We start from the raw sequence: 13,726 nt of genomic DNA, 5'->3' as shown, positions 1-13,726 counted from the left end.
CCTCCTCTGGACTTGTTCCAACACTTCCATGTCCTTTTTATGTTGAGGACACCAGAACTGCACACAATACTCCAAGTGAGGTCTCACGAGAGCAGAGTAGAGAGGCAGGATCACCTCCTTTGACCTGCTGGTCACGCTCCTTTTGATGCAGCCCAGGATACGGTTGGCTTTCTGGGCTGCAAGCGCACACTGAAGCCGGCTCATGTTCATTTTTTCATCGACCAACACCCTCAAGTCCTTCTCTGCAGGGCTGCTCTGAATCTCTTCTCTGCCCAACCTGTAAGAACTCATGAGAGTTCATTAGTTCAATATAATCTGCTTTGCACTTTACACAATCCAATAGCATCTCTGAGAAAGAAACGAAGAATTTTTTTATAATTTTGTTCTGAGGTTGGAATTAAAGTCCTTTTGAGATTCATTATTCTTCACTTTCCTAAATCTTTTGCATGCGTTAGGACTCAGATAAGGTTTTTTGTGGGGTTTGGTTTTCTTTTTTAAATAATACAGTGAAGAATTAGTGTCTTGTTCAGACAGAAAAACTCTGGAAAGACCACAGTCTGACCTTGTATATTATGTGCTATCTTAATTACTTTAGCTGTAAATTAGCCTTCAGGATTTCTATACAGTCTGTCTGAAAGATCACTGTAATACTAATAAATTCTCTTGTCTTCTTTAGCTATTTTTGGTACAGTAGGCTGTGAAATGAGAAGTGACTGAACTTCCTTTGAGACGTGGACTCTAAACCAATTTTTCTCATCAGATCTGTGTATTACAGGGAGCTTAAGGAAAGTGCACATTTTAAAAATATGAATAAGAAGTTCTCAGTGTTACTGATGAGGAACCTTAATATTCTTTTAATGATGAATATCTGTTTTTCCTATTGTGTGTAGGGCACTGTGACAAGATGCCGGTGGAAGATGTATTTATATATATATTATATATTTAATATATATATTATATATATATATAATTCCAGGATCCTGAGGTGAAAGGAGATGGGAAGACGGAAGGAATAGCTCATATTTTTCTGTGACAACATGTTGCTGAATGAGGAAGACTATTCCTGGCCTGATCTCATTCAAATATGTTTAAAAATTAAGTACATGGCCTACCTGCCTGAATTGACATCTTTTCATGTTTCATACCTCACAAAGAGATTTCTCAAACAACTTTATAAATGGATCTTGTACATCCATGGAAATTACCTTAAATTACATTATTATGATAGGCTGAGAAAGTTGGGGCTGTTCAACCTAGAAAAGAGAATGCTGAGTGGAGACCTCATAGCAGCCTTCCAGTATCTGAAGGGGGCCTATAAGGATGCTGGAGAGGGACTATTCATCAGGGACTGTAGTGACAGGACAAGGGATAACAGGTTCAAACTTAAACAGGGGAAGTTTAGATTGAATATAAGGAAGAAATTCTTTACTGAGAGGGTGGTGAGGCACTGGAATGGGTTGCCCAGGGAAGCTGCCAATGTTCCATCCCTGGCTGTGCTCAAGGCCGGGTTGGACAGAGCCTTGGGTGACATGGTTTAGTGTGAGGTGTCCCTGCCCATGGCAGGGGGGTTGGAACTAGATGATCTTAAGGTCCTTTCCAACCATAACTATTCTATGATTCTATCTGAAGGGGGCCTACAAGGATGCTGGAAAGGGACTCTTCATTAGGGACTGTAGGATAGGAGAAGGGGTAACGGGTTAAAACTTAAACAGGGGAAGTTTAGATTGGATATAAAGAAGAAGTTCTTTACTGTCAGGGTGATGAGGCACTGGAATGGGTTGCCCAGGGAAGTTGTGAATGCTCCATCCCTGACAGTGTTCAAGGCCAGGTTGGACAGAGCCTGACATGGTGACATGGTTTAGTGTGAGGTGTCCCTGCCCATGGCAGTGGGTTTGGAACTAGATGATCTTAAGGTCCTTTCCAACCCTAACTATTCTATGATTCTATTATCATGATGTATAGATGTAACTATCACACCAAAATCCTGCCAGTCTTAAAAGAGCTGACAATTCAGACATGATTTATAGAAGTGCAGGTAAAATGTACAGTCTTACTCTGTATTGTATCAGCGATGTATAGTTTAAATGATTCTTAATAATATGCTTTGCTATAATACAAGATATCCAGTCTTCTTATAAGGATTACAAAGTATTATATGAATCTATGGCATTACTATCTACATAGACTGATATGCTGTTAAACTGCTAAAGATGTAGCTCATCTGTGTGGATCTCACACCAAATGAATTGATAGAATTCCATGAAAAGTTGGGCAGAATTTTTTGCCTTCATTTAAGTTTATAAACCTATATAGTGCAAATTCTGATGGACTAAATAAAAGAATAAGCATGGGTGCATTATCTGATTAATTATTCAGTATTTCCTGTAAGTTTAGCTGGTTATTGTAACTTTACTTAGCATCTGTAATAATGATTTGTGGGGTGAAAAAATAGAATCAAAAAGATATATTCATAGCTGTTGCTATCAAGGGTATTGAGAGAAATTTAAATCCTGAACCTTGTGAAACCTGACATATGTGTAAAAAAGATCAACATAAATCAATATTGGAAGAAAAGATTGTGTAAGAAAACATCATTGCAGGTGAGATTACTTAGTAGAAAGGAAAAAAAGTTGTGCAATCAAAATCCATATATGGTCAATAATTTGGACATGCTGTGATACTCGTTTTAAATAGCAGATTCATCTAAAAGTAGTACCTACAAGGCTAATTAGAACACCTCATCTCATTCTAAGCATGAGCAGTAGCATCAGCTTAAACCATACTGCAGTGCTTTCAGTCCTGAGTGTTTGGTTACAAAGCCACTGGTACTCACAGGATAAATCAACATATGCATCTTCATACACAATATAGAGCTGTAGGGTAACCATCTGTGTCACAGTGCTGTTTCAAACAACACTATGAAGGGTATGTATGCAGCTCACTGCTGCATCACATAAAGGTTCCCAGCTCAAAGAAGCAAGCTCCAGACAAGAGTCATCAGAGTGGTGACATCAGTTTAGCCAAGTGCCAGAGTAACCAGCACTGCAAATCAGAAGAGTAAATCTCGTAGGCATATTCTCTGATATTGAAAGCATCATAATAAGATCACCAAATAAAGGAGAGAAGTGAGTCACATGGATGTTTGGTGACTTGCCATAGACTTCTCTATGAGTGCTGCCAAAAACTAGGTTAAGGCCTTTCTCAGTACTGACCTTAATTTGGTCAAAATGAACACCACCATTATTCTTCAATCCTGCTTCATATGCTTTGTCACCAGTGCCTTTGTACTCATGGATTCAGAAGTGACTGTACTGAAGTGTCTTGAGCTGATCTTCTCATGCCCTTTTCTATTGAGAGGGAATATTTGCATTTTGCTGAACTTGAAGGAAATCATTTGCTGAACCTGAAAAAGAAGGGAAGACTGGATGACAGGACACTAAGGCTACATCAGAGCTAGTAAAATAAGCGAGTCACTAGCATGATCCTTCACAGCTCAGTTTTTACCGTGTTCCCTGGCTTGATTTGATCTGGTGCTAATAAATCCCAAAACACGGTTTGGGGACTGGTAAAACACACAGAACTAGCTCAGTTAGCTGTATTGATAAATCTACTTCGTTTTAAGAGAAATAGGTTTATGCACAGCCATCTGCGCATAAGCCATTCTCGGGCTCTGGCTTGGTTTTTGTTCTGTACATGTGACTTTAGATTCATCACAATAAGCTGTCTTTGAATCAGATACTTGACCTGGGTCTTCAGTGTCTGACCATAATCCTCCAGTCCTGGGTTAAAGATAATTTAGACAGGAAGAATCTTGTCATGCTCATAGTTTTGACCAGAGGTTTCATTCCAGAGCATCCAGATTGCAGAGCACTTCCCTAAAAAAATATTTCATTGGATTTGTTGTTTCACTGAACAGCTTTGATTCTGACAATGCATGATTTTCTTATAGAAAAATACAGAATCCAAATCAGCTCCAAAGAGCTTCATGTTTTGTTCCAAGAGCAAAATGTTACTTACCTTTGAATTACAGGGGTTTTCATCTCTCTAACCATATTTATTCTTTTTATTGTGTGCAAAAAGCAAAATTGCATTTTACTGTATGTATCTATTTTTAAATCATGCACTACAAACTTATTTTGAAGTATTATTGATCAGCCACAGCTCATCATTTTGAAAAAGGAAATAAAAGGCATAAAGTCTTCACTAATGCTGTTTTGTGATTCAGCATTTATACACTACAGTCAGAAGCTGGCTCTCAGATTTGGTGCAGCACTACCACATCTGAATTTAGGACTGTCTTTGGTAAAGACATAAGTATATGCTTGCATGTGCGCTGCCAAATATGATTCTAATGTAAGAAATATGGAAAATACTAGACCAGTCCAGCAGCTACTTCCATTAATCTACTATGTTAAAACCAGAGCTCCCTCCTCTATACATCGCTATTGCTGAGTTGACATCTAAAGACAGCATCTGTATCTACCAGCATTGGCAATACATGGCATCTAAAACTAGAGCAGCCAACACATTCTTTTCTAATGTCTCTTTATTTATTTTTTTTTTTTTCAGGTGACCCAGTATTTTGTATCTCCTCCAGCAATTCTCGTTACTACCCTTCCATATCTTTTATCTCCTAGTTCTTTCCTCTCACCTTACAGCCTTACAAGATTCAATAGACTCTACTACTCATGGCAAGTCTTTTTAAGAGTAGTTTGGATATCACAGAAACTATGCTAGGTTGTTTCTAAATCATGTTCTATCCTTTATAGTGAAGTCATTTTACAGTTTAGATACAGATGTAGAGCAGAACTACAGTGGGTCTATGAGATGCACTGTCTACATCTAGTTCCATTCTAGATGCCTCAGAACTGAACTTAAACTCCCTAGGCTGACAGCCAACGTTGATCATAATGTTGGCTTTTAAGGAACACCTCTCCTCTTCCATCTCAGGAGATTCTTCTAATTCCTTCCCTACAAAAAAAAAAAAACCAAACCAACTTGTGGTTGGTTCTACTTGTACATTTTTTTCTCTATGGATCATTTCCCCCAAGTAAATAGTGCTACTATCGTGGAGCAATTCTTCATACATTCTCCTGTCTGCTTCTGGCAAAGCTGAAACTTTTGTCCCTTTGAATTCTCTTTATTGAAAAAAGTGGTGTATCCAGGAGACGTGGTAAACAGATGCAGTTGGACAGGAGTAGCACAGCATGGCATGGCGTGCATAGCTAGCATAGAAACGGAACTTTATAAACTTTCACATCTTCATCAGATTTAGCTCTGATACTTCTCAATTAAAAGATCATGGAATTTATATTCAAACAGGGCTCAAGGCTTCAGAAAAAACCCAGATATAGAGAACTATGGACACAATCTACGTTTAAAATCTATTTTCATATTGAAATAATATACTTATAAGTACACATACCTTGGTTTCATATGCATGTCTTTCATCAGTACACACATTCACAGAGAGCATATCTTAAGCATAAAAGAGATCAGTTCAGAAAATGATTTTGTACTTGAACAGATTTATTATAATTCACCCTGTACTACTAAAGCCAATGAAGTTTTGCCATAGACTTTACTGAGCGCCATTCTGTAGACTGTAACAGTCACTAACTGGATGAAAATGAGGAGAATTCAGGTTCTATATCAGAACAGACCAAAGATTTCAATGAGACTTGCATGAAATAAATAATGCATTTAAGCACATCAGTCATGGCAGTAACTTAATTCACATCATATTCATAAAACTAGAGTATTCCACAGCCTCAGAGGTATTGATCTCAAAGTCCTACAGAAATAGAGCTTACATTTATTTAGAATTTAAGTTATATTTATTTCTCAGCCAGCTCATTAGAAATTTACTGGTAATATTCCAGGAGAAAGTTGTGGTTGATAATTATATGTTGATATGGATTATTTGAATAAAAACTGTATTTGTCAAAATATATGCTTTTAAATATAGTAAAAATTTATCCAGATTAGTTACACTAATAACTGTTGGCTGTGGACCAGAAAAGAACTTCAAGAACAGCAAAAAGAACATATAGGGTATAGTATACACAGCACACACAGCAAGATTTAATTTTAAAGGCTGAGTGGTTTCTTTCTTTGTTGGTTACCCTTTGTCATGTTCAGCTAATGTGCTACCTTCTCTGCCCACCCCTTTCACTGTTCAAAACTTTTTCTGATGTAGAATGAAAATTACAAGGCTTTCTGGATAGTTAACTGAGTTTATTTGACCATAAGTCTAAAATAATTTCAATAATCCACATTGTAAAGGAATCTTTTTTCTAACAAGTTAGAAACATCTATTTTGAATTGTAAGAAAAATTAAATCAGTTTCTGAAATTTCATCTAGGAACAAAATTTAGAAGGCATTTAGCTTACTGGAGCTGAGGCACTTACTAGGATCATAATTTACAGGAATTCCATTATGAACTGAAACTCTGTCTTAACTGGGGAGCTCTAGGTCTCTGTCTTTTCTCCTGCAGCCCTCCCCTCCCCCCCCCCCCCCCCCCCCCCTTTATTAACACACGTGTTTACCAGTGCAAAGTAGTTCCAGAACAGACATAGACCATCACGGCTCTGATGGTGTAGGTATTTACACCAGCTTAGCAGATGTGTGAACGGTTACAAGAGATGTAATATAGTGAGGACAATCCTGAACTTATCATATTTGCATTATATCTTGTGTCATTCAATAAAAATGGAATAAATACAAGACCTACCATAATTATCGCAATTACTACATACACATGAAAAGTCCTGAGGCTTCATGTTTTGAGGCTGAAACAAGTCTCTAGCTGTAAGATATGGAGAAAAGACCTAAGTGAGGAAAACACATATTTAGAAAAAAAAAACCAACGTGTTTCTAAAATCTTTCTTTTAAGTACAATAACATTGGTTACAAAAAGAGGCAAGAGATTGCAGCAGAGAGCCTAGGAATCTGCTATAGAACAGTAATTCCTACTTTATCTGAAAGCGCTTTAGGGTTGTAATGGTCACTTTTTTGCAAACTGATACTTTTACGACTAGATGGTCCAGATAATTAAAGAGTATAAATGCAAATCAACTAAAGAGCATAGCCCCTTATTTAGTGAACACTGTTAATCAGAGTCACAAAAAGAAAAAAGGCATAAAAAAAAAAAATCAAACCAAAAAAACCCAACAAAACCCACCATAAAGGCACAAAACCAAACAGCTTGGAGTTCAACTGCAGCATCAGGTTAATGGCACATATCAACAAAACAGAAGTTCAAAGGTGAAAAAAGGAAGAACAACTTCTTCACTTGAAACAGCAAAAGCGATATAGACAGGTATTACCCACACGCAAATTGGCTAAGGCACTGACATTAATTTGAGAAAAACCAGTCTGGTTATTCCTTTGCTTGTTTTTTCTAAACTCATTAGCTAGGCACTTGAGCAAATTTGCGTTCAGTAATCAGTGCTTAGTAAATTTCTTAGTCCCTCTAACATGTTGTGGCCCAGAACCAGAGTTAAAGAGAAAACAGGATTTTTGGAGCTAAATTTGAAAAAATTTGAACAAATGAGAATGTGTTGTTGAATTCTTTAACAATGTTTTTTTTTTAATTAATAGAACTTACTTGCTGGAACCAAATTTTTTAGGCAGGTGCATGAATTAGACTTACCTCTCATACCTCCATACTCATGATCCAAAATGTTTGGGACAGGGACCAGGTGTTGACTCTGGGATTCACTGAGCAGGTGAATAAGTTCATCCCCATTAGCAGCAAAGGTGATTGCAGAATCCAGATGGGTATGAAAATGCTTGTTTGAATTCACAAGTTCAGGCTCTTGACCTGAATGAAGACAAGAGTGTGTCCGTTTGGCTGGGTTTTTTTTGTTTGTTTGTTTTGTTTTGTTTTGTTTTGTTTTTTTTCAGGAAATAGCGCAGCCTTAGATAAAGTCTCTTTTTTGGAAACTTTTTAGATTAGTGTTCTCTGGTAAGCTAACATAGTAAATGAAGCTAAATTATTTGAAATGAAATGTTACATTTGTAAAGATTCCATAGGTTGAAACTAATCATACATGCCAGAATCCTTGCATTAAGATTGGTGTATTCTTGTAGTGGTTTGTATTTTAATAACGTTACTCAAATCAAATATTACCTCAGGCACTATTCCCTCTTTATCCTATAGGCGGATACTTGCACATGTTCTTGGACGACTACATTTTATTCTGCGCCCAGTAAACAATTCCTCTGAAAAAACTCAATAATCAGTCTGTGAGTGAAACACAGTTCCAACTCACCATATAGACCTGTAACACAGTATCAGTATGATAGCACATTTTCATGTTACTCTTTAGAGCAATGTATCTAGAAATGAATTGCAACTATATTTTCTCCAGGAGCTATTTTCCCTGATACAACTTGCTTCCTAAACCCTGGACATTAAACGAAGTGTCTTTGCGCTGCTTCTTTCTGTTTCTGTTTTTCTCATACGGATTAAAAATCATAGAATCATAGAATAGTTAGGGTTGGAAAGGACCTTAAGGTCATCTAGTTCCAACCCCCCTGCCATGGGCAGGGACACCTCACACTAAACCATGCCACCCAAGGCTCTGTCCAGCCTGGCCTTAAACACCGCCAAGGATGGAGCATTCACAACCTCCCTGGGCAACCCATTCCAGTGCCTCACCACCCTCTCAGTAAAGAATTTCCTCCTTAGATCCAATCTAAACTTCCCCTGTTTAAGTTTTAACCCGTTACCCCTTGTCCTGTCACTACAGTCCCTGATGAATGGTCCATCCCCAGCATCCTTGTAGGCCCCCTTCAGATACTGGAAGGCTGCTATGAGGTCTCCACGCAGCCTTCTCTTCTCCAGGCTGCACAGCCCCAACTTTCTCAGCCTGTCTTCATACGGGAGGTGCTCCAGTCCCCTGATCATCCTTGTGGCCCTCCTCTGGACTTGTTCCAACACTTCCATGTCCTTTTTATGTTGAGGACACCAGAACTGCACACAATACTCCAAGTGAGGTCTCACGAGAGCAGAGTAGAGGGGCAGGATCACCCCCTTCGACCTGCTGGTCACGCTCCTTTTGATGCAGCCCAGGATACGGTTGGCTTTCTGGGCTGCGAGCGCACACTGAAGCCGGCTCATGTTCATTTTCTCATCGACCAACACCCTCAAGTCCTTCTCTGCAGGGCTGCTCTGAATCTCTTCTCTGCCCAACCTGTAGCTGTGCCTGGGATTGTTCCAACCCAGGTGTAGGACCTTGCACTTGGCATGGTTAAACTTCATAAGGTTGGCATCAGCCCACCTCACAAGCGTGTCGAGGTCCCTCTGGATGGCATCCCTTCCCTCTGGCGTATCAACCCAACCACACAGCTTGGTGTCATTGGCAAACTTGCTGAGGGCGCACTCAATCCATGTCCATGTCGCCGACAAAGATGTTGAACAAGACCGGTCCCAACACCGATCCCTGAGGGACACCACTCGTTACCGGTCTCCAGCCGGACATTGAGCCATTGACCACAACTCTTTGCGTGCGGCCATCCAGCCAGTTCTTTATCCACCAAGTGGTCCACCCGTCAAATTGATGTCTCTCCAATTTAGAGACAAGGATGTCGTGTGGGACAGTGTCGAAGGCTTTGCACAAGTCCAGGTAGATGACGTCAACTGCTCTGCCCCTGTCCATCAGTTTCGTAGCCTCATCATAGAAGGCCACCAAATTGGTCAGGCAGGATTTCCCCTTAGTGAAGCCATGCTGGCTGTCACCAACCACCTTGGTTTTTTTCATGTGCCTTAGCATGCCTTCCAGGAGAATCTGCTCCAAGACTTTGCCAGGCACAGAGGTGAGACTGACTGGTCTGTAATTCCCTGGGTCATCCATTTTCCCCTTCTTGAAAATGGGGGTTATATTGCCCTTCTTCCAGTCATTGGGAACTTCATCTGACTGCCATGATTTTTCCAATATGATAGCCAGTGGCTTAGCAACTTCATCCGCCAGCTCCTTCAGGACTTGCAGAATTTACAAGCGTTTGTCGCTATTATATTTATTGTTATTCCTTCAGTTCTAATTCCTCTTTGCTATTCCTAAATTTTGTGCTCTTTTTCACTGCCATTAGGATTTTACGTGTGCACTCCCTCCAATTTATTATCCTGCAGGTGCAGAATTCAGTGACAGTACAGTCTGCATGCTCTGTGACTGCCTCAATTTCTTCAATGTGGGTACCTCAGCCTCAGCTTCTTGGTCTCGCTTCTCCCATGACCCTTCCTTTCCTCTGTGTTCTGCCTATATACCATTCTCGAAGTAGCTAGAGATCTTCTACCCTATCCTTTAAATCCCTTCTGAACAGCCTCATTCTTCTGGGATGCCCACAAGAATCTCATCGGTTGTTTATTTACTTAGCCATGTTTTATCCATCCAGATAGCATAATAAATAATCTTGACTTGGATTATCCTGCCAAACATTAGCCAAGTTGTGACAAATGTCTGATCCCGGTATGAAGTGAACACTGCTACTTCTATTGTTCTGTCTTTCTGCCTCATTCCTTGTTCTCATAATCATTATATTACATGGAAAATAATTTGGCATATTTTCTTTGAATGAGGATCCTTGTGTTTCAGCACAAATATCTGACTGTCATTAAACTGCAATATTAATTAGTTTTTGCAACTGAAAACATAAAAGTGTCAACTTGCAAAGGTGAAGAAGCACATTTTTCCTTATATTTGCATTCCTGTAATTATAAATATGGTACTAAGTGTATATTTTTAAATGCTTTCCATTCATTGAATAATTAAGACATACTCAGTACTTTGAGAAAGTCGTATCTACTGTTCTCAATCTAGAGAAAAGTTAGCAAAGAAACACAAAAAATTATATTCAGTATACTCAGTATTTGAGCTACACAAGAAAGAGTTATGAAATAGAATATTAGCAGATTACAGGTCAGATAGGGATTTATCTGCAAAAGAGAAACATTTTCTGCTAATGGTGTAAGAAATGTACATAGTGACAATTACTAAAACATGTATCAGAACAAAGGGAAGATCACATGAAAGTGATCAATATAAATTGTAAAAAGTGTGGTTCAATATGAAATGTATTTAGAACTATGAAATGTAGGACTAGCATAAAAAACAGTAAAAAAGGAACTAAAAAAAATAAATTACATAATTACAAGATCATCTGTGCAGGGCTGGAGGTATAATAGCATTTTATCTAAGAAATGGCATGTGATCTTACAAATGAAGACACCTCTCATAGCACTTCAGAGAACATGGTGAAAATGTTAGCATTTAACTCCAAGAATGCAATATAAAACTTAAAAGCACTTTTGAAGCACTGCTTTATCTCATGGAGGTCTTTCCCTTTTTGGGATCACAACATCCTAATTGAAATGCCTTTGCCCGCACATACTCCAAAATGTGTCAGGAATATAATTTCAAGAAGCAGTTTTCCTTTTAGTAGAGTGTGTGTTGAGTCACACAACAAACATGTCTTTTCTTCTTCTTTTTGTTAGTGTGAACTACCAGTGGGATGGCTTTTAGTCAGCAGGACAGAACCTGTTCCTTCCCACCCTGCATTGCCAAAAGTCCATGTTATCCCTAGTGACTACGAGGGAAGAAACACATGGGAAGAAAGGAAAGCTGAGGTCTTTTAGACACCGTTGAGAGTTCGGGATAATTTGTGCATGATGACATATATTGATGTCTCATCTTTCTCTTCTATAAAGGAGTTAATAGAATATTAATTAAAATGATGGCTATTAGGGATCTTAAAAAAAAAAAAAAGAGATGATCAGAATATTTGATTAGGGTCTACTGTGCAGGACAGTTGCTTGCAAACATCTCTGTTGAGTTATGTTGTGTTTTTCCATTCTGAGCTGTAACTTACACATTATACTGAGCATTTCATGCTTTAAAAGCTTTCTGTTCATGGTATGTTATCCCACACCTGCTCATTTAATTCATTTTTAAAACCAAATTAAATTCTGCTGTGGAATTTCAATACCATATGGCCTGAACAGTCTTCCCATAATGGGCAGTATTTCTTTCTTTCAGGCTTGCCACTTTGCTCAAATTTTGTTGAAGCATGATCTCAAATTCCCTTGGAAAGGCTGGCTAATACAACACCTAAGGCTTTACATTACACCCATGGAAGTAGGGTATGACCACCTATTCTATTAAAATGGCAAAAATGACAATTCAAATCTTTGTGCTTTAATATCAGACTTGAAAGATACTCCATGTTTTAAAATCACAGCAGGTCTCTGTGTTAAAAAATCATCAGTTTGAGACAGAAAGCAGACATGGTGGCTTACATGGGCCAATAAAACCTGTTTTCCTCTAACTTAGTTTATTTCAATATTTTCATCAGAAAGTATGCAGTACTTCTGTAATAACTTGTGTATGATGTATAAGTACTTCAAGTGCTCATTAAAAGTATCTTTTCAATCCCCAGTAAAAATCAGTTCTTCCTGTCCTGAATAAATCTTAGTAAATATTTTGCAAACAAAATGTCCTCATTACTTGTGACAGTGACTCCTATTATCCTGAATTGCTTGCTGGATTTTTTTAAAAATCCGAGAGTATAGAATTTAGAAACTACCCAGTTTTACAAAAATAGCTGTCACTATCTTTAATGTGATATGAAATTAATTTCAATTTAAGAAAAGTGATAATTTTTTGCATTTTACAATGCAGGTATTTCATATAGTAACTGTTTCATTGAAGTCTGAAGCATCACATTTCTTCTGATAAAAAGTATATACCCTTGTATTTGACTATAATTCCAGAAGCATGTCTCTAATATGACATGAAAACATTGCTGTAATAAATAGTTTGATACCTGGGGTTTGTGTATAACTTGCATGTAATTACAGTCTTGTTCTTAGAATGAAAGTTAAGCAGTGCTGTGACTTGTTTACTTCTATGTTTTCATATTCCAAGGGGATTGTCCTGGTTTAGCAGTAGCAGTCATTTTTTCTACTGGTGCAGTGCTGTGTTTTGACTTTTGGCCTGGGAATAATATTGATAAAGCCGATGTTTTCAGTTGCGGGTCAGAATGCTTACCCTGACCAAGGACTTTGTGAGTCTCATGCTCTGCCAGGGAGGAGGGGAAGCCAGGAGGAAGCAGGGACAGGACACCTGACCCAAACTAGCCAAAGAGGTATTCCATACCATAGCACGTCATGCCCAGGATGTAGAATGGAGAGCCCCAGGAAGGGCTGGATCATGGCAGGGTGGGGGTGAGGTACCGGTTGGTGAGCGGTTGTATTCTCTTGCTTGTTATTTCCTTTATCATTATTACTATTAGTGGTAGCAGTAGTGGTTTGTGTTATACCTTAGTTATTAAACTGTTCTTATCTCAACCCGTGGGAGCTGCATTCTTTTGATTCTCCTCCCCGTCCCTCCAGGAGCGGAGGGAAGAAAGGTGGGGGGGGGAAGTGGACTTCGTGGTTCTGATTTACAGCCTGGGCTTAAACCACGACAGGGATGAATTCCATAATTAGAAATTTTAACATCTTCCACAGGCAATTTAATTTGCACGTTACTCATTATTTTAGGATAGTCACAATAGTCTCTTAATTATGCAGCCTGTGGTGAAAGCATGCAGTTGACAACTGAAACGCAGTGTTTAAAAAAAGATCAATTCTGATATCAAATTATATGGAAAGGAATATTAGAGATTTTCTAGCTCTGAAAGCAGAAACTCAAAGGAACTATAAGAACAATGATGGTGCATATA

Source organism: Psittacula echo, assembly GCF_963264785.1.
Source record: "Psittacula echo genome assembly, chromosome: 4".
Taxonomy (NCBI): domain Eukaryota; kingdom Metazoa; phylum Chordata; class Aves; order Psittaciformes; family Psittacidae; genus Psittacula; species Psittacula echo.
This window is presented reverse-complemented; position numbering follows the sequence as displayed.